At 49.9% G+C, this 20,950-nt stretch overlaps 2 pseudogenes; both read left to right on the top strand.

The window, feature by feature from the left end:
- Positions 1-1,698: 1,698 nt before the first annotated feature.
- LOC126530956 (uncharacterized) lies at positions 1,699-2,870 on the top strand (annotated as a pseudogene).
- A 12,483-nt stretch (positions 2,871-15,353) lies between these two features.
- On the top strand, positions 15,354-19,296 carry LOC126530965 (uncharacterized; annotated as a pseudogene).
- The last annotated feature ends 1,654 nt before the right edge of the window (positions 19,297-20,950 follow it).

Raw genomic sequence — 20,950 nt, 5'->3', positions numbered from 1 at the left:
TAAGTGTAATTTTTAAGTTTTTTGTTTCTCTTACAATCAAAGGTCTAAAGCTCCTATTCGCTTTCGTACTCTTCTAACAGTGGGACTTAAATTACTGTATGCATATTTGAGAACGTTAACTTCTAGTGACGTCTGGTTAATGGTCGTTTATGCAAACATTTATTGCACCCATCGCTACTCTCAAGATGCCTTTAACGAGCTGCCGCCGCTCCATGGATGAACCGCGCTTGGCAGCCGCTCCTATAGCTATATAACGCCCGGCGCGACCCTAAAGCCTCGGCCACCGCACCGAGGCTTTAGCCGCCGCTATCATCTTTCCATCGCAACGCACCGAACGCCTGGCAGTTATACCTCAGCCTTGGACCTTCGACCGAGACAGGCCCGATGAGCGGATGTTGTCGTCCGGATCTCGAGTTTCGCGTGTCGTTTTGCAGGCATGGTAGACGGTGGGGTCGTTTTCTGTACTCACGTGGTTTCTCTGCGCTCGAAGTCTCCCACGACAAGCATACTTGGTATCCTAGTCTCAGCTCGTACATGTACGCCAGACCGAACCAGCGTCAGTGTCGATGGCGGGCAGCCTGTGTTAAAAATCCTTCCGTCTGTCCATCTCCTTTTTTTTGGAAAAGCAGCCCTGGGCCCTGCATCCGTCACCTGCTCTTCTGTCCCACGATAATCTTCGGAAGCGGTGAGCTTTTGCATTCATGAAGAGATTTCCGCGGCGAACGTTTTGTGCCGACTACTCAAAAAGGCACAAACAGAGAATTGAAAAAGGACGTAATTTTCGCAGTGTAAAGACCCTCAATGTCGCTGCTCTCAAAAAAGTCCTACTTCCCGAAGAAGCTCTCCGAGTACGAGAAAGTGACTTCATCTGTCAGAATTCTTACCGTCGGTTCAAGGAAGACATAGATAATATGCAGGCAAAGTCAACCGAAACATTCGAAGAATTCGGCCCTGGAGAAGAAATCGCAGAAAATTTTAACTCCAGTGTCAGCCTTACTTCCGAAATCTCGCCCCTAAAGCCACCGACCGCTCTAAAAAACGCCTCAGACTTTCCTATGCAAAGCGAAAGCAGGGAGAGGTGGCAAGAGCTATGGTGACGAAAATACGATCAGGGATACAGGCAGCATATAATATCCGAGAGACTTCGCGTGCGTCACAAGAAAAGTGTGCGCAATGCAGCAGCTGGGAAGACAACCTACATGCTGCCTACAATAGGCGTACGTCCTTTCAAGAGCGTTGCCAGCTGCTGACGCTGCTACCACGCAACCTAACCGTGAAATATGTGCAGGAGGTTATTCCAGAGGCAACGAGGTACGTTATTCAAAAATCGAAGGAGATGGTGGATGAAGAAGGCGTATGGTCAACACAGGAGCGATATACAAGATGTAAGCTACAACACGAAGACATTACCACCGTTTTAGAATATTACACCATGGATGAACTCGATTGCTCTAGACAGACACCGAACAAAAAGGATGTTGTGAGAATCGAAAAGGAGGGAGAGAAGGAATGGGTACATAAACGGTTCATGACGCAGTCCTTGCGAGAAGCATTCCGCCTCTACAAGCAAGCTCACCCTGCCTCCCAGGTTGGCCTCACAAAATTCATATCCTTGCGTCCTAAGTGGGTGACATGCTCGCCACAGTGGCAAGTGTGTGTTTGCGTGTGCTGTGCAAACTTTCAGTTGTACCTCGTGGGACTGCAGAACGCCTCCGGAAGGTCGCTTTCTCCCGATGATATGCAGAGTCTCTGCGTATGCCAGGAACCTACTGCGTCATGTTTCCTCAGGAATTGTGAGCACTGTCCACAAGATGACATTTTCACTTTGGAAAATTTTGATATGAGCAGCGAGGACGAGGTGTTGATTGCTTCATGGGAATACGGTGAGCTAGTTAAAAAACTCTGACCGATTCATAATTTATGAGAGAATTTCAAAGAATGACCATGAAATGGATTCCCCACAACTATATCAAATCTGTGCAAGCAAAAGCAATACATGAAGAAAAACAGAGCTGCGAGAGAGATGCAATTGTATTGCATTTTGATTTCGCCGAAAACTGGACAGTTGTGCTTCCAGACGCAGTACAAGCGTACCATTGGCAGAAGAAGCAGGTCACCGTGTTTACCTGCGTTGTCACGTCAAGAAAATCGACTCGGAACTACGCCGTTATTTCCGACGATATGTCTCATGATTCAGCTCATGCATGTTTGGCTCTGTCGAAAATCAAAGCACATCTCGAAGACAACGCGTCAATCTACACTAAGGTAACACATGTGAGCGACGGGGCTCCCGCTCACTTCAAGAATAAATATCAGTTTCATGAGCTAGAACGCAGTGAATGTCAAGAGACGAAATGGATGTTTTCGGCCACTGGACACGGCAAAACTGCTTGCGACGGCGTTGGTGGGCTTGTGAAACATCGAGCATCACACCACAACTTGCGGAAGCCTGCAAGTGAGGCCATACAAACAGCCAGCGGGTTCGTGGACGCAATTCAAGGAACGCTAAAGAACATCACCATTCTGGAGCTCCCACAGAGGGAGCTTGCAGACTTTCGCGAAATGAAGAAGGAAGAATGGAAAACGGCAAAGAAAGTGCCTGGAGTTCAGACGCTCCCCATGTGGAAGTACGTTCAATCAAATGAAGGCAGCGCATCCTACGTGGCCTCCACCGCTGCTTCGGAATGGAAGAGACTGTGATCTGGTTTGTGCTTCGGGCTGGACAATATACTATGCGCATACCGAAGTCAACTGCTGCCCTTTATTTCTTGTTACGATTTTCTGAATTGCAATCTGCAGATAAAGCGGCATACCATTTGTAAATTGTGTCCCGATTAAAACTCCTGCTGATTAAAAACCTTGCAGATAAATTGTCCCCCTCAGAAGACGACGTTTCGTCTCCTGACAGTGCTTTGTAGAACCATTGAACACAGAGGTAAACAGATGCAGGTCCGGACACGTCGGCTTCAGAAACACATTAATATTCATTTTTATATATAAAAACTTTTCTAAGCACCGATAAATGATCTAATATTTTTAAAGAATCGATTACATACCAATGTAACTTAGGATGATAAATAAGGCAATACAAAAAACGTTTGACCGCCGCCAACCAGTTCTTGAGACATCAGGTGAAATCGCGAATTTATTTCCATTTTGACGCATCAAAAACGCCGCTAACAAGCGAGTAGAAGCTCTACAAACATTGAGGATCATTCGGATATTGTGGTAAATAAAATGTAACCAAGTTCAGTGAGTGCTAAAACAAATTTCTGAGAGTTACTATTTCTAAGAGGCAGTAAAAAGCAATTCTAGTTAACAAAAACATGAACTCAGTTTTGTATTCATTTTTATACTTTAAAACAATATAATGCAACACCTTTTTGGTACCTTAGAAATAACGATTATTGAGGATTATTCAGGCAAATTTTAATGAAATTCGACGATGGTTTTTTTTTTTAATCGAAGTCAGAGTTGTCACTTTTTTGACGTTTTTTATCTTTGGCCAAATATGAGGCCATATTGAAAGATATCTGTCAAGTGTAAAACTACAAAACTTGCCTAAAGTGTGTAAAAGTAGCTGGAAAATACTGAGAAAAAGGTTAAGTGTGGAGATATTTACGCATCTTGCCCTGAGGCCGCCCTGAAAAGTGCCTTTTTTGCACCGAATAGCTCTGGAAGCGAAGTTTGCGATATTTTATATAGAAGATTGACACAGCGAAAAACTTTTTTTGTTATTTGTTCGTATAGTACATGTTGCGAAAAAGTAACGAAAAAATACTTATGTGTGGAAAAAATTTATTGTGCATGCAGTGAGGCTCCAAACTTGCAATTTTGCGAAGTGGCAAAAACGACGTTCTCCACCTCTTGTGACATGCGATTTTTTTCCGAGAAAACTGCGAAGTTTCTTGCAAAACTAAGGTTCATTCCTTTGTGTGGACACATTTGCCCGTCAGATATAACAATTTCACTGAAAACAAAAAATGGTCATGGGACCTCGATTACCGTTGTTATCTGAACATGCCCATATATATATATATATATATATATATATATATATATATATATATATATATATATAGTGAAGCAGACGCGCGTACTTCATACGCGCGTCTGCTTCACTGTGAATATTTACCCGGACCCAGAACTGCTTTTTTTCTGGTATATATATATGTATATTGCTAAGAAATTTGTTAGCAACGGGCGAGAACGGGTAGCAGTCACAAGCGTTCGGCGAAGGACAGCAACCAGGAGCTCATGCCGGTAGCGATGTTGCTGTGGCGCAGGCAGGCTACTCTTCGTTACAATCGCCCTCCGCAGAAAAAGGCGCCATTTTGGCGGCTTAAGGGGAAGGGACTACTTTTGGGTCGTAGTACGGCTTAATGCGAGAGATGTGGACAAGTTCGCGGCCTCGATGGCGTAGGTCCGTCTATGGCGTGAGGGGCTCTACGATGCAATTGACGGAGGACGTTTGCTCCAGAACGCGGTAGGGTCCTAGGTATTTTGCGACAAGTTTTGAGGAGAGGCCTGGTTTAGTAGCAGGTACCCGAAGCCGTACGAGAGAGCTAGGCGAAAAATTTGGCGCAGAACGATCCGCAGGTTTACGGGATTGTTCCTGCCACTGGTCCTCGGTGGAAAAAGAGCGGGCAAGCTGGCGGCATTCCTCGGCATGACGAGCAGCTTCAGATAGCGGAGTACTTTCGGACGCGTCAGGTGTATATGAAGGAATGGTATCGAGTGTAGTAGAAAGTTCTCGTCCGTATAGGAGAAAGTAATGGGAAAAACCAGTCGTTGCTTGGGCCGCAATATTGTACGGATACGTCACGAAAGGGAGAACTTGGTCCCAGTCTGAATGATCAGAGGCGACGTACATCGAGAGCATATAGCCAAGAGTACGTTTGAAGCGCTCGGTCATGCCGTTGGTCTGCGGATGGTACGCTGTACTGGTGCGTTGGACGATTCGGCATGCGTCAAGTAGTGCCTTCAAAGCATCGGAAAGAAAGGCGCTGCCTCTATCGCTCAGACGTTCGCGAGGGGCACCGTGGCGAAGAACGAAATGTCGTAACAGAAACGATGCAACGTCGCGGGCGATGGCAGTCGGCAGAGCAGCTGTTTCAGCATAGCGGGTCAAGTGGTCCATTGCAACAATAATCCAGCGGTTGCCTGCTGGAGTGGAAGGCAGCGGTCCGTATATGTCTATACCGACACGATGAAAGGGCCGACTAGGGCAGGGAAGGGGTTGTGACGGGTAGACTTGTCCGGGAGGTAGTTTTCGACGTTCGAACTGAGCACCGGAGTGAATGAACTTTCTGACGTAGTTAATCATGCCGCGCCAATAAAATCGGATGCGTAGTCGAGCATAGGTCTTGAAGAGGCCGGCATGCGCGCACTGAAGGTCTGCGTGGAAAGCGTCGCAGATGAGGTCACGGAAATGGCGGGGTATCACGAGAAGCCACTTGCGACCGTCAAAGAGGTAATTACGACGATAAAGAAGGCGGCGCGAATGCAGAAGTGGGTAGCCTGGCGGCGAAGAGCGCGAGATGGTGAAGAGGTGGATGGATAAGAAAGGATGCTGATGAGAGCACTGATCCAGGGATCCTTGCGCTGCTCCGACGGCATGTTGCGCAGTGCACGAGATGTGAGTTGGGGCTCAAGGGTGGATAGGCAACCGCAGTCAGCGGAGACCGGTGCGCGAGAAAGAGCGTCAGCGTGCGTGTGTTTGCGGCCGGAACGGTAGAGAACGCGGATGTCGTACTCCTGTAGCTTAAGGGCCCAGCGAGCAAGTCGGCCAGATGGGTCCTTAAGGGTAGACAGCCAACAAAGCGCGTGATGGTCAGTGAAGACATCGAAAGGGTGACCATAAAATAAGGACGGAATTTTTCAAGGGCCCAAATAATGGCTAAACACTCTTTCTCTGCAACAGAGTAATTAGCGTCGGCCTTTGTCAGAGTTCGGCTCGCGTAGGCAACAACATATTCATCAAGCCCCACTTTTCGTCGCGCGAGTACGGCGCGAAGTCCAACGCCGCTGGCATCGGTGTGGACCACTGTGGGGGCTGCAGGATCGAAGTGGCGGAGGACAGGTGGCGAGGTTAGCAGGTGGCGTAATTTCGTGAAGGCGTCATCCCAGGCGGGCGACCAAGCGGAAAGTTCTTTGTCGCCACTTAGAAGCGCTGTCAGGGGTGCAGTTATGGAAGCGAAATTTCGAATGAAACGTCGGAAGTAAGAGCATAAACCAAGGAAACTTTGAAGCTCCTTTAACTTCTTTAGTTGCGGAAAGTCGGCGACAGCATGGAGCTTGGCTGGATCCGGAAGGGCGCCGTCTCGCGATGCAACATGGCCAAGAATAGTGAGCTTTCGGGTGCCGAAACGACATTTTTTAAAGTTGAAGCCCCGCGTCAGTGAGGCATTTCAGAACTCGGTCAAGACGGCTGAGATGTGTTCGGAAATCAACGGAAAAGACAAGTACGTCATCCAGGTAGCATAAACATGTGTTCCATTTGAGGCCACGTAAAATATTATCCATCATTCTCTCAAACATGGCAGGAGCATTACACAGGCTGAAAGGCAATACGATGAATTCGTATAATTCGTGAGGTGTTACAAATGCTGTTTTAGGTCGATCAGATGGTTCCAAAGATACTTGCCAGTATCCGGAACGTAAATCTAGCGAAAGAAGAACTCAGCTGCTTCAAACAGTCGAGGGCGTCGTCGATGCGCGGTGACGGGTAAACGTCCTTGCGCGTTATCTTGTTCAGACGCCGGTAGTCGACGCAGAATCGAATAGAGCCATCCTTTTTCTTAACGAGGACGACCGGTGATGCCCAGGGACTGTTGGAAGGCTGCACAACGCCACGCTTCAGCATGTCAGCAACCAGGTGGTCAATGACACGGCGCTCAGAGGCGGATACTCGGTAAGGGCGCTGCCGTAAAGGTGCATAACTGCCGGTATCTATCTGGTGCAAAACGGTCGGTGTGCGCCCCAAACCGGATGCATTGCTGTCGAAAGAAGCGCTGAACCTCTGCAGGAGAGCAATAAGCTGGCTTCGTTCTGAAGACGACGTGCCATCGTCGATCGAGCAGTGGAAAGCGCCGAGGAGTGACTGATCAACCGCAGGGTCACAAGTAAGTGCGCCAAGGTCCACAGAAGTAGAAACGGCAGGAGCGTCAAAGATGCAAAAGGTGTGGACCAGTTGAACAAGGCCTACGGATTCACCATGAAATAAAGCTAAAGGGCAGGCCGTGGGATTTCCGACGACCATTTTCGTGACGCCACTGCGAAGAGGAAGGAGAGCAAAGGGCAGCAGAGAACATCGGCGGCGAATGAACACCTCGGAGGGCGTAAACAGAACAGTGCCATCAGAAATAGCGGCGCACGGCACAGGCACCAGCAGGGAAAAGCGTGAAGGGGCGGCATTGTTTTCGGACACAAACAGTTTAACACTAGAAGGGCCATTTTCAATAGTCTCAAGGTCTGGAAGAGCAGAAAGTTCGAGTTCGGCGTGACAACAGTCAATAACGGCGTTATTATTTGCAAGGAAGTCCCAGCCTAATATAATGTCATGGGACCACGAGGGCAGCACGAAGAATTCGACGGTATGCAGTAGATCTTGAATGAAGACGCGAGCAGTACAGGCAGCAAGGGGCGTTATATTTTGAGCTTTCACGGTTCGAAGGGAGAAGTCGGAGAAAGGGGTCAAAACCTTTCGTAGTGTGCGGCAGAGTTCGGCGGAAATTACGGATACGGCGGCTCCTGTATCTACAAGTGCCAGGACGGCGCTTCCTTCAACAGAGACTTTACGTTGGCTGGAGAGGGACAAGGACTTGGGCATTGCGACGTGGACGCAGTTCGTGCCTCTGGAACTGCGGCCATCAGTTTTCGTGCTCGTGGACACGGGACGGCGCCGCATCGGAGAAAGCGAGCGACGACGGGGAGATGGTGAGCGGCGGGTAGAGGCGGTTGGGCGATCAGGGGAAAAGGAACAAGCAGGAGGGCTGGAAGACGAAGAGGAAAACGGAGCGGGGAAAGGTGGCGCTCGCCGTATGTTCTGAAGAGGAAACATGCAACGTTCGACAATGGCGCGCCACATGACCAGCACCACCGCGATCAAAACATATTGGGCGGTCATCAAAGGTGCGCCACTGGGGGGGGGGGGGGGTAAGGTCCGAGTCGTGATTGAGGATTCGGAAAATGCTGTTGGTCGGGTAGCGGCACAGAAGGAAAATGCCCTCGGTCGTGAAGGGCCATAGATGGCGGCAAAAATGTCGGTGGTCGGTGCATATAGGGCGGCAAGGGCGTTTGTGGACGAGATCGGGAAACTGCCTCAGCGTAAGTGAGAGGTGCCGTGACTGGTGTCTGCTCAGTGGCTGGAGGAACGGCTTGAGATACTTGCTCTTGAATGAAGTCGCGGATCGTAGGATGCAAAGCAGGTGGTGGTTCCTGGACAGAAGATATCAAAGATAGCTGGCGGGCGACCTCTGCGCGAACGAATTCCTACATTTTTACGAACAGAGCAGCATGGTTGTCGTCGACTCCAAGGCTTGAAAGAGACTCGGCGGGCGGGTGCGAAGCCGTTTCCTGCGCAACTCGTCGCAACACTCTGGCACAATTCTCTCACTTCAGCGACAGTGTGAGGACTCTTCGATAATAACTTTTGAAACGCGTCGTCCTGAATACTCTTCATTATATGTTTGATCTTCTCCTCCTCTGACATCGATGCATTCACCCGTTTCCAAAGGTCGACAATGTCCTCAATGTAGCTCGTGAAGTTCTCTCCGGCGTCTTGGGATCGTGTGCGCAAACGTTGTTCTGCACGAAGCTTTCTTACTGCTGGGCGACCGAAAACTTGGGTAAAGTTGGTCTTGAAGACCAACAACGAAATGAGGCCGGCTTCATTGTTTAGAAACCATAGTTTCGCAACGTCCGTAAGATAGAATGCGACGTTTCTTAACTTGGTAACATCGTCCCACTGGTTATGGGAACTCATTCGCTCATAAGACGCGATCCAATCTTGAACGTCTTTGTCGTCTGTGCTGGAGAAGATAGGGGGATATCGCTGACGTAAGGCACCGGCACAAACCAAGGTGGCCGGCCCCGTTGAGGAGCTGGAGGAGTGCGTGCTTCGTCGGGCATGATGGGGTGTAGAGTGCGACTCCGAAGTTCCAGGGTGGTCGAAACCCAGCACGTCCACCACTTGCTAAGAGATTTATTAGCAACGGGCGCGAACGGGTAGCAGTCACAAGCGTTCGGCGAAGGACAGCAACCATGAGCTCATGCTGGTAGCGATGGTGCTCTGGCGCCGGCAGGCTACTCTTCTTCGTTACAATATACATATTGCGAGCATTATTCATACGCTTCATATTCTCACCTGTACATACTCATCATCACCGTTTTGGGGCCAGGTGGTGGGGCTCTCACTCGAGAGAATAAAGAGGCTGGCTGCCTAAACCTCGTCTCACAAGTGGTAAAGTGTGCTGCCCCGTTCCTTCGCCCTCTCGGTCCCGGTCTCTCTCCAGCTTTACCTAAGCTACACCCCTGGAGCTCCGCTCGGGTCGCCGCCTCTACCACCTGCACTCAACCATGTCCCAAGACCAACAGACCAAGAGCACGACATCCACCTTGCCTACTCATGCGGGAACCCCTTCTTTGACAGTCACCACTCCTCAGAAGGATCCACCGGTGTTTTCTGGGCTTCCCGGTGACAACGTTGAAGTCTGGTTGGAGCTATACGAGCGCGTGAGTGACTTTACCCATGGAACGAATCAGCAAAACTTGCTCACGCCGGCTTCTACCTAACCAGCGTTGCGAAAACTTTGTTTTATAATCATGAGCTTGATTTCGTCAACTGGAGCACCTTTGAACACCATCTACGGCCAGATTTTCGCGAACTCGTCTGTCCGCTTCGATATCGCCAGAAGCTTGCTGAGCATGTTCAGCACTCGGGCGAGTCTTACACTTCGTACATCGAGGACAACCTCGCCCTCTGCCGTCGCGTGAATACCTCGATGGCAGAGAGTGACCGTGTACACCACCTGCTCAATGGTATTGGGGCTGCGGCACTCAATGCTCTTGTAGTGCTGAATCCCACTACTGTCGCAGACATCATCAGTACGTGTCAACGTCTCGATGAGCTTCATATGCTCCGCTTACACCCTTGACACATGTGATTTCAAGGCGTCCAACGACAGTGAGCTACGTGCCTTGATTCGCTCCATCATGCGTGAGGAACTACACGCCCAAGCTTCGTCAAACCCTCCTGAGATCCATCTGACGCCTCCTGGTTGCGGCCTACGCCATATCGTGAGGGAAGAGATAGCTGCCGTGACCTGCCCGCAAGTCCCGAGCCCGCACCCTATCCTTACGCCAACTTACGCTCAGGTTGTCCCTATAGTGCCACGCTCCCAGCAGCCCCCGCAACGGGCACCGGCACCGGAGATGAATCCCAGAATCCCATCTCTACAAGACCACCACCTGTTCCGTCTTACAATGCATGGAGCCCACCTCAACCGGTTTGTTACTACTGCGGCATCTGTGGCCACATTTCAAGGTTTTGCCGACGCCATCAGCAAGATGAAAGACATGGCTATGACGGGTTTGAAAGGGATGAGTTTTCCGGCCCTGTACCACGACGTCGGTGTTCTGACTAGGATTATTACCCGCGACGTTCCCCATCTCCACAGGACTTCAACACTGCGGGTTCATTCCGTTTCCCGCGTCATCACTCTCCATCACCGATGCGGCGCTTCCCGTCCCCTCTACGACCGGCTACTTCGTCCTCCGATTACCGCCCCGAAAACTAAATGGTGCAGCTTCAGGAGGGAAAGCTGCATCCTTTGGACAACGTGAAACTCCTCCGGAGCGCCCGTCAAATGTACTTTTGGTGTGTGTTGAAGGTGTCCAAATCGAAGCCTTGATTGACACAGGTGCATCGCTTTCCGTTATTAGTACTGACTTGTGTTGTCGATTGCGAAAAGTGAAGACACCGTATAATGGCCCTCCCCTTCGTTGTGCTAATGCAGTTCTTGTTCAGCCCTCCGGTGTTTGCACTGCGCGCGTTTTCATTGATGGCATCCTTCACCACATTCAGTTCGTCGTGCTGTCTTCGTGTACCTACACGATGACTTTGGGATGGGACTTCCTGTCCTCCGCCTCAGCTTTCATCTCGGGCCGTCAGCGAACTATTCATATGACGGACACTGAATCTTCGTCCGATGTCGATGCTCATAGCCTACGTTTCGTCACGTCTACCGACTGTTTCATTTCCGCGGGCAATGCGCATATCCTCACACTGACTTCCGACACTATTCTTAATGGTGATGTGTTCCTTGCACCGAGCGGTCACTGCATTTCTGGTGGGCTTAGCCTTACTCCTAGCCTGGTGCGGTTTCAGGACGGTAGAGCGTAAGTCGCTGTTCGCAACCCTACTTCTTCGCCAGTTGTGCTCTCCCACGGCACTACCGTCACATGCTCTACTGACACCGAACCTCTTTCGCTGGTACCACTTCACACCGAATCACCACCTTTGTCTACCACAACTGATTATCATACTGCTTCCGCTGCTTTAACGGCCGCGATAAATCCCGATCTGACCACTGCGCAGAAAGACAACCTTTTGGCACTCCTGCAAAAGCACAGCGCCTTATTTGACGTTCACTCCAAGATTCTAGGGCGCACTTCTGTCGCAGTACATCGCATTGAAACCGAAGGCAGTTTTATTATACGACGACGCCCGTATCGCGTGTCTTCCGCAGAACGGAAAATCATTTCGGATAACGTTGATGAGATGCTCAAAAGAGACATCATTCGGCCATCGTCCAGTTCTTGGTCGTCTCCTGTTGTGCTGGTTCGCAAGAAAGACGGCTCTGTACGATTTTGCGTCGATTATCGAGCCCTTAATCAGATCACGCGCAAGGACGTACACCCGATGCCAAGAATCGACGATGCTACTGACTCCCTCCAGGGTGCAGAATATTTCTCTAGTCTAGACCTCCGATCCAAATACTGGCAAATCCCCATGCACGAAGCGGACAAGGACAACACAGCTTTTGCAACCCCAGGCGGACTTTACGAAATCCACGTCATGCCCTTCGGTTTATGCAATGCTCCTGCAACATTTGAATGCATGATCGAAACAGTTTTACGTGGCCTTAAGTGGAAGACTGTCTGTGCTAATTAGATGATATAGTTATTTTTTTCTTCAATTTTTCGTCAGCACCTTGAGTGTTTCGACGAAGTTTCCACACGCATTTCCAACGCTGGACTCCAACTCAACACAAAGTAATGCCATTTTGCCACAAAGAACATCAAAGTGTTGGGCCACCTCATCAGCAAAGATGGCGTTCGACCAGATCCCGAAAAGGTTGCTGCCGTGCTTCGCTTCCCTCGCCCTGAGTGAGTGAGTAAAAACTTTATTTAATACAAATAAAAAAAGGCACGATGGTCCAGAAGAGCCAACTGGCTCTCCCGACCCTCGTCCGCAAGCCGTGCCTCCCACTGCCTATTCCTCATTAGTGGATGTTGGTGTAATATGGGGCTGTCTATGTGCGGAGGCCTCCTGGGGCACTCCCATGTGATGTGTTTTTTTAGTGTGGGTGTGTCTGTGCACCACGGGCACTCGTCAGTGAACCTCGCGGGGTGTATTCTGTGTAGGTTGTGCAGGTTGGGGTATGTGTTCGTCTGAATACGACGCCAGTCCCTCTCCTGTTGGCTGTTTGAATCGGAGTGAGGATGTCCAAAACGTCTCCGCTCCTGCCTTTGCTGTAGGAGGATGTCACGAGAATTCGGTGGAAGGTCGTGGCTAAGCCATGGCGTTGCTCGGACGTTTAATCCTCGAGCAATACGGTCTGCCCTCGCGTTTTCTTCCAGTCGCTCGTGTGCCGGACACCATACGATAGTGTGGGGCCCCTCTAGTCTAGTGACTAAAATTTTGATTATTGATTTGGGTGCCGTTCCATTTAGAAACAGGCGGCAAGCCGCTTGTGAGTCAGATAATATGACAGCCAATTTGGTTTGGCGCTCCGCGTCCTGAATGGCCAAGGCTGGGGCTGCAGCCCCTGCCACGCATGCCGAGGCGGTTTCGAAGGATGCCATTGTTATGTTGTTGTTGCATGTAGAGGCTATGGTAAATGTGTCTGAGCTTGCTCGACTGGCATCCGTATAATACACGGTCCCCGGTCCCACGCCAAAACGTTTGTGAAGAGTCTTTACCCTTGCTCTGCGTCGTCCGGCATGGTACTTGCGGTGCATGTTTTTGGGAATTGGGGCCACCGCGATGTGCGATCGAACGTTGCGGTCTATCTGTACTGTTTCCTCAAGGCAAAGCCTAACCTCGCCAATACTTCCCTGCCCTGAGTTGAAGAACCAGGTCATTCTTTCTGAGCATATAACGTCGCGACTGCGTACTCGTCAAAAGTATTGTGCAGGCCCAGTCCCTCGACTCTCACTGTGCTAGCGCATTCGGGAAGACCAAGGGCGGCTTTGAAGGCTTTTCTTATTATTGTGTTTGCCTGTATATTTTCTTGGTTTGTCAAGGCCTGATACGGAAGGGCGTATGTGATTCGGCTAATTACGAATGCGTGAACCAGGCTGATGGTCTCTCTCCCTCAGTTAGGCCGTCTCTGATTCTTGCCACTCTCCGTATCATTCTGGCCACGTTTCCTGTGACCGTCTTTAGTTTTTGAAGGGTGTGGGATGTTCCAGCGTTCTGTTGTATCCACATCCCCAATATTCTGAGTGGTTTCACTTCACGAATTGGCGCCCCATCGAGACTCAGTGTGAGCGGCACGCAGTCCTTCTTTCTTGCGTATTTCGCACGCACCCGAATGAATTCCGATTTTTCGGGTGCGCATGCCATGTCCGCCGCCCTCGCGTAGTCCACGACTTCGTCTATGGCCTTTTGAAGAGTTCCTTGCCCCGTAGGACCCCTGGTGAGCCCAGAACGTGAGGTCATCGGCATATATCGCACAGCCGAGATTCGGGTGTTTATCTAGCTCCAGGGCTAACTTTCTCATCCCTTCAATAAATAGCAGTGGAGAGAGTATAGCTCCCTGAGGGGTACCTCTGTCGGGACAGTTGAAGGTATCGAACCTCGTGGAGCCTAATCCGATTGTGGCCGTGCGGTCGCTGAGGAATGAGAGTACGTAGTTATAAATTCGCGTTCCGCAGTTCACCGCTTCCAGTCCCTCCAGAATAGCGTGGGGGGGGGGGGAGATGCTGTCGAAGGCCTTTTCGATGTCCAATGCCAGTACAAATTTATCGTCCGACCCTCTGTTGGGGTGCAGGACCTCGTGCTTTAGTAGCAGAAAAACGTCCTGCGCCGACACGTGGCGTCGGAAATTGAACATGTTGGAGGGGAACATGTTGTTTAGCTCTATGTGGTTCGAGAGCCGGACCTGCACAACCTTTTCAAAGAGTTTCCCCGCGCACGACGTTAGAGAGATGGGTCGAAGGTTGTTGATGTTACGAGGCTTACCTGGTTTAGGAAAGAGAATAATTTTTGCTTCCTTCCATTCTTTTGGAAAAACGGCGTCCTCTGTCCAGACCGTGTTGGTAAAGAATTTGGTCAAGCTCTTTAGCGTGTCTTCACTTAGATTGCGAATCATTGCGTTCGTGACCTGATCTACCCCTGGGGTCGTGTTTTTCTTGAAGGAGTGTGCCGCTGCATAAACCTCTTCAAAGGTTATGGGGGCGTCCAGTTCCGGTTGGTCCTGACCTTCGTAAACGGGTTTGGTGGATTGCCCGGGCGGAACAGTTCCTACGTATATCTGTTTAATTTTGTCTATCAAGTCAACTTCCCGACATTCAAACCCGTTTTCAAGCAGCTTTAGTGAGCGATCCACGACTGTTTTTGTTCCTCCCGGGTCAATAATACTTCGAAGAATGTGCCATGTTTTCTTTGTAGTCAACGTGCCCCGAAGCGAGTCGCTGAACGGACGCCAATTGCTGTCGCTTAACTTTTGTGCGTATTCGTTAGCTTCCTGCGCTAGCTGAGCTATCCGTATCCTGAGTTTGCGATTAAGCTTCTGCCTTTTCCATCTTTTTGTGAGTGTTATAACTGCAGTGTTCTTTTCATTTCTCAGTTGAAGTCTACAGCTACACGTGCCAATCTGGTTGCCTATCTTCTATTTTCTTACTTCGTTTCCCTTCCCCTCCTTCCTTAACCTGTCTTTATATTCCGACGTGCACTGCAAATAAACGCCCATTCTTCCAGCTTGTCAGCGTGTGTCTGCCTCGCCTGCGTCAAGCGCAGTGTCCGACCTACGATGCAACAGTGGCGACGAGAAACGGAAAGCAAAACCCCTGGCAAAACCTTGAAGCACAGGACGGCAGCTACGCGACGGGGCGACGACTCGACGATGGCACACCAGCAACTGCCCGACTTCGACGACAAAAGAGACAACTGGAAGGCCTATGTTATCAAGGCAGAGGCATACTTTGAGGCAACGGGCGTGAAGGAGTCGGCAAAGAAACGGGCGCTTTTGGTGGCAGCTTTAAGCACGCGCACCGTTCAAATATTAGCACGACGAGTAGCGCCGAAGAAGCCGAATTCTTTGGAGTACGAAGACGTCGTGAAAGTCTTGGACGAGTTTTTGGATCCCAAGCGCCATGAGATTAACGAAAGCTTCCGCTTCTTCAACCGCTGCCAGCCTGACGGTGAGTCTGTTCAAGAATTCATTACTGAAATTCGTCGAATTGCGGACAACTGCAATTTTGGTACCATGCTCGACCGAATGCTACGGGATAGAATTGTGTGCGGCATAAGATCGAGTGCACTGCAGAAACAACTCCTGACAAAGAAAGATCTGTCCGTAGAGGAAGCTGAAGCGATGGCACTGTCGGCTGAACCTGCAGATAAGGATGCCAGTAAAATGGCCGCAGACACGTCGGCGGTGCTTAAAATTAAGGCGCAGTCAACGTCAACGAAAGAGGTACTGGCCGAATGTGGGCGTTGTGGCAGCATAAAGCACAACACTAATGCCTGCCGTTGGAGTAATACTCGTTATCACTGCGGTCGACGTGGTCACCTAGCAGTAAAATGCCGGAACGAAGAAAGCGCAAGATCTCGAACTCGAGAAGGAGCCCGAGGATTTCGTGGCAGAGTACTGGCTGTTAAGGAAGGGGAGACAGATGAAGACGTAGAGGATAGCGTGCACCTTTGGACGTTAAAATCGACGTGGGAGGTCAATGTGAAAGCCCCAATGCGATGCACCTTCACATGGGGAGGTGTGGACGTATCAATGATTATCGATACGGGTTCCCCGGTCTGCGTCGTGTCCCGACAGCTATTTGAGCAGCACGAAAACACTTGGCCTTCGCTACGGCCTTCGCGCACGCAGTTATCATGCTACCTCGGAAAATTGCCAGTTTTTGGAGAGCTCCTCTTGCCCGTGTCGTACGACAGTACAACTGTGGAATGCACATTGGTGGTGCTAGATTGCCCCGGTCCAAGCTTATGTGGTCGAGACCTAATTTCCCTCCTGAGCGACGCAGGCTCCCCCGTCCTCAGTCTCTCAGCCAAGCCACTGACCACACAGCTGTCTACCCCCACGCAAGTCACTGCTGACGTGTTTGCCGAGTTTCCAGATGTTTTCAGCTCGCATCTGGGCCTCATCAAAGGACCCGCGGCACACCTACAGCTGAAGAAGGGAGCCACGCCCAAGTTCTGTAAGGCGCGATCTATTCTCTTCGCTGTACGCGACAAGGTATCTGAAGAGCTTGATAGGCTCGTGGCATTAGGTGTCTTGTCACCTGTGCCGCATTCCTAGTGGGCTACGCCCATTGTACCCGTTCTTGAGAAGGACGGCACCGTTAGAATTTGTGGCGACTTCAAAGTTACTTTAAATTCGGCATGTGAGCTGGAGCAGTACCCATTGCCAGTAATCAATGACATGTTCGCGTCCTTAAGCGGTGGAAAACATTTCAGCACACTAGATTTACGTGACGCATATAACCAAGTCCCTCTCTATGAGGCATCGCGCCAGTTATGCGTGAATAACACGCATAAAGGTCTTTTCTGCTACAACAGATTACCTTTCGGCATTGCCTCTGCGCCAGCCATTTTTCAACGCAGAATGGAAACAGTTCTACAGGGCTTATCAGGCGCGCAAGCTTATCTGGACGATGTCTTGGTGTCCGAAAGAGCAGGAAGTGATGACGTACTAAAAGCCGTTCTACAGCGTTTCCGCGAGAATTGTGTTAAATTGCGCCTCGACAATTGAAATTTCGGCAAGCGTCTGTTACATATCTCGGCCATCGAATGGATCAGCAAGGGTTGCACCCAATAGAAAAGAATGTCGAAGCTATCACAGAAGCCCCTAGCCCGAAAAATGTAGCTGAGCGTCGTTCTTTTCTTAGCATGATCACTTTCTATGCAAAATTTTTGCCGAACATATCGTCTCTGCTCGCTCCACTGTATCGGCTGCTGGAAAAGAACAGACATTGGCTCTGGGAACAAGAGCAACAAACGGCGTTCGATAAAGCAAAGCGCTGTTTGCAGCAAGCAGGTGTGTTGGTTCACTTCGACCCTTCACAACCGCTTAAACTAGAGTGCGACGCATCGCAAAAAGGTATCGGCGCAGTGCTTTCTCACAAGAAAGGGAACGTCAACAAGCCTATCGGATTTCGTTCAAGGACATTGTCGAAAGCAGAAAAAAAATTATTCGCAACTTGAACGTGAAGCACTGGCCCTCGTATTTGGAGTAATGAAGTTTCGTGATTATCTTCTAGGCCGAGAATTCATCCTGGTCACAGATCACCAGCCGCTCCTGGGCCTGCTGAGACCGGATCGGCCCACTCCGCCTCTGGCTGCTGCTCGCATACAGCGCTGGGCGCTGTATTTGGGATGATTTCGCTACAAGTTACAGTATTCGCCAGGCAAGCAGCTCCTGAACTAGGACGCACTTGGTAGGTTGCCACAAGACACTTTGGAGCCAACCATGGCAGGGGAGCTAACTGACTACGTTCTGACACTCGTATGTGTCCAGGAGGGGCCGGTCTCGGTTGAAGAACTGCAGGCGCTGACGGCAGGTGACGCAGTACTTTCAAAGGTCGTGCAGTACACAAGAGACGGGTGGCCTCCAAGCTCTAAAGCATTAGAACGAAGCTTACTCCCCTTTTACGACCGCAAACTGGAACTGTCATTGGCCCACTGTTTGCTGTATTGGGGCCGTAGTTGCAATTCCAGCTAACGCGCAACATAGAATGTTGCACATGTTGCACGAGACACATCAAGGATCATCGGCGATGAAATTAATCGCTCGGTCAGCTTTTTGGTGGGCAGTAATAGACCACGACATAGAACAACTGTTAGCGGGGTGCACAAGCTGCATTCAAAATCGACCAATGCCGGCATCTGCTCCGCCGCTTAACTGGCCGTCCTGCCAGGAGAACTGGTCGAGAGTCCATCTAGATTTCGCGGGACCTATCAAAGGAAACATGATCCTTGTTGTCGTAGATGCTCGCAGCAAATGGATTGAGGCCGTACCAATGAAACAGGCGACCACATCTTCGACTATTACTTGCCTGCGCAGCCTCTTTAGCAGGTTCGGCATTCCTCGCACCATTGTTTCAGGTAATGGGATGCAGTTCACTAGCCAAGAATTTACTGATTTTGCGAACAACAATAACATAACCCACCTGTGCACGGCTGCGTTTCATCCACAGTCGAATGGCCTAGCAGAGAGAGCCGTCCGAACTGTCAAAGATGGGCTGAAGAAGATGAACCAGGGATGATTAGAAGATTGCCTTTGCAGACTACTTTTCAACTACCGGAGAACACCCCTTGCATCGGGCAAATCTCCTTCGGAACTTCTTCTTGGCTACCAAATCCGGTCCCGCCTCGACACATGTCTTCCTCCTTTGGTTGCAGGAATAACAGGAACATCGGATGACTGGACTCTTGCACCAGACACAAATGTTTACGTCCATAACTTTGGTGAAGGTGATTAGTGGAAAACGAGCACGGTAAAGCCAGCAGACGGAGCTAGGATGGTGACAGTGGAAACGCCTGAGGGCCTCGTTCGGCGACACGTTGATCAAGTTCACACAAGGAAAGAAGACCCAACGGCTACTCAAGGCCACAAGGAAAGTGAAAGCTCGTCCATCTCGAGAACTCCGGAAGAAACTTTCGGAGCAAAGCCAAAGGCAAAAGCCGAAACTCGTGAAACATCACCACCACAGCGTCAGTCATCACCCCAATCCCTGGACTCACTAGAGAGAAATGGTGAACCTACAGTGGCCACGGAACTCCGACGCTCAACACGAGAGCGCAGACCTGTGCAGCGTCTTCAGTATTATTGATGGAGAAATGTTATAACTGCAGTGTTCTTATCATTTCTCAGTTGAAATCTACAGCTACACGTGCCAATCTGGTTGCCTATCTTCTGTTTTCTTACTTCGTTTCCCTTCCCCTCCTTCCTTAACCTGTCTTTAAATTCCGACGTGCACTGCAAATAAACGCCCATCCTTCCAGCTTGGCAGCGTGTGTCTGCCTCGCCTGCGTCAAGCGCAGTGTCCGACCTACGATGTAACAGTGAGGCCTCTCCGGGCTTCCCAGAGATGCAAGAGGTGACGATCCACGGCTGGAGCCTCCGTTGTCATTCAATTGTTTTTGTGACCCCAGAGTGAATAACTCTGATCCGCTCGGCCCATTCACCTACGTCTGTTATGCTTACGATTGTTTTGTTTTTCACGAAATTTGGTCCAGTCGCATAGCCTTGCCTTGCCAATAGTTCTTCGAATCCTGGCTGCATTAACCGATATGCTTAAGATATAGTGATCGCTTCCTAGGTTTTCACCTAGGTTCGTCCATCGCGTCTCACTTTCGTTGTTGGTGAACGTGAGGTCGGGGAAAGTGTCCTTGGACACGCTGTTCCTGATTCGCGTTGGGAGATCCGGTTGAGTTAGCTGGAAAAGTCCGTAGCGCACTACGACGTCTGCTAATAAGATTGCCTTGGGATTGTCTCTACTGTAGCCCCAGTTTGAGTGTTGTGCGTTAAAGTCGCCAACAGTATTAATTTGTCCCTACCTTGAGCGAGTCGCACTGCTGTGGCCAACACGTTTTCGAAATCCGCCTGTTTTTCTCTGGGAGAACTATAAACGTTGACAATAATTGTTTCAGGTTTGCCCGTTTTCTGCAGCCAAATCGTGATTATCTGGTGCTGAATAGGTTCCCCCAAAAAATAACTTAGGCTCATCGCGACATCCTTAGAAAAGGTGGCTACTTGGGGGTAATCTGGCTGAGCATAAATCGTATCCTTTGAGTTTTTGATTTTGTTTCCCTATTTCCTGAATACAGATAACGTCGGGAGGGATTGGCGTCGATTCTATGCAGTGCGTGAAATTATCGAATTTAGTGCGTAGAGTGCAGCAATTCCATTGGCAGATTTCAATGTGTCCGCTCTTTGTGTTGTTTGCCATATTATCCATGGATATTACTGTTACTATCAGTGTGCTCTATAGATTGCGGTGTCCTGGTAGCAGCTCGCGGATTTTGACTGACGCTCTTTCGGGGGACGGCTGCGGCTTTTGTTTGCACATCCTCTACCATTCGCTTGAGTTTGTGTAGCTCTGCGAACATCAGTTGCATGTTTTGTGCTAACTGTTCCAGCGTTACCGTTTGAGGGCTGGAAGCGGTACTTTGTTGCGGTGATGTCTGCGGTGGTGATTTGGAAGTGTGGTCCGCAATTTCTATGGGTTGCTGCGATGTGCTGTTGTTTGCCATACGCTTAAAAGCTTCAAACTCGGCTCGTAGCTCGGCTAAATTGTTTCGAAGTATTTTGTTTTCTTCTACTATTTTATGGTACTCTGCGGTTTGTGTGATTGGTGTAGGTGTATTCTTAGCATTGGCAGTGGGAGATGCGACTTGCGCCCGTCTCACCTGATTATTTTGACGGGTGCTGTATATGCCAGTACGATCCCTGGTGACTTGCTTCTTGGGGCCTCCTTCTTTTTT

The sequence above is a fragment of the Dermacentor andersoni genome, chromosome 8 (genome assembly GCF_023375885.2).
Source record: "Dermacentor andersoni chromosome 8, qqDerAnde1_hic_scaffold, whole genome shotgun sequence".
In the NCBI taxonomy this organism is placed as follows: Eukaryota; Metazoa; Arthropoda; class Arachnida; order Ixodida; family Ixodidae; genus Dermacentor; species Dermacentor andersoni.
Note: the sequence above shows the minus strand (reverse complement) of the source record. Positions and strands in the feature narration are given on the sequence as shown.